Below are 631 nucleotides of genomic sequence, written 5' to 3'. Positions count from 1 at the left end.
CTGGAGCGGCCGAGCAAGAATCACCCCGGAGAGAGGCGCAGGAGAGAGCGATGGGGCTCACACACAGACGCCCTCTCCTCTCGGGCAGCTCACCCTGCCCTGGGTGCTGGCCCTCTCCGGGCTGGTGTCTCGGTGCAGTCGCAGGCTTGGGTTCCCATACGGCAGCTGGAGCTGCTGCTGCAGGAGGGATGACGGTGCGAGAGAGATCCTGGTGGGATGCAGGGGAGATGCTGATGGGATGTGATTGTCCCATCCCCAGGTCACTGTCAGGGAGGAGGAAAAAGTGCAAAGATTTTCCCGCTTCTGCAGTCCCAATCCTCCTGCTCTGTCTTCTGCTCCACGCTGTCAGAAGGAGCCTCTAACACTGGGGAGCACCTTCTGTATCCAGCCCGAGTGCAGGCGCCACAGGGATGAGGGCAAGCAAGCGCAGGGTGTGCTTGGCCCTGCAGCCCAGCCCTGACTTTGCCAGCACCCCTGGGAGCACCCGGCCACTTCAGGTAGGTTGAACCCCACCGGTGCATCATTCACCCCCAGCCAACGCATTTTGTCACGGGCCAAAAAGCCGTCATGAGACTGTTTTACGTTCAGTGTTTCCCGGCAGTTCAGGGAGGGTCCCAGGATGCTGGAGCTG

The sequence above is a fragment of the Apaloderma vittatum genome, unplaced genomic scaffold (assembly GCF_000703405.1).
Source record: "Apaloderma vittatum isolate BGI_N311 unplaced genomic scaffold, ASM70340v1 scaffold27529, whole genome shotgun sequence".
Classification (NCBI taxonomy): domain Eukaryota; kingdom Metazoa; phylum Chordata; class Aves; order Trogoniformes; family Trogonidae; genus Apaloderma; species Apaloderma vittatum.
Note: the sequence above shows the minus strand (reverse complement) of the source record.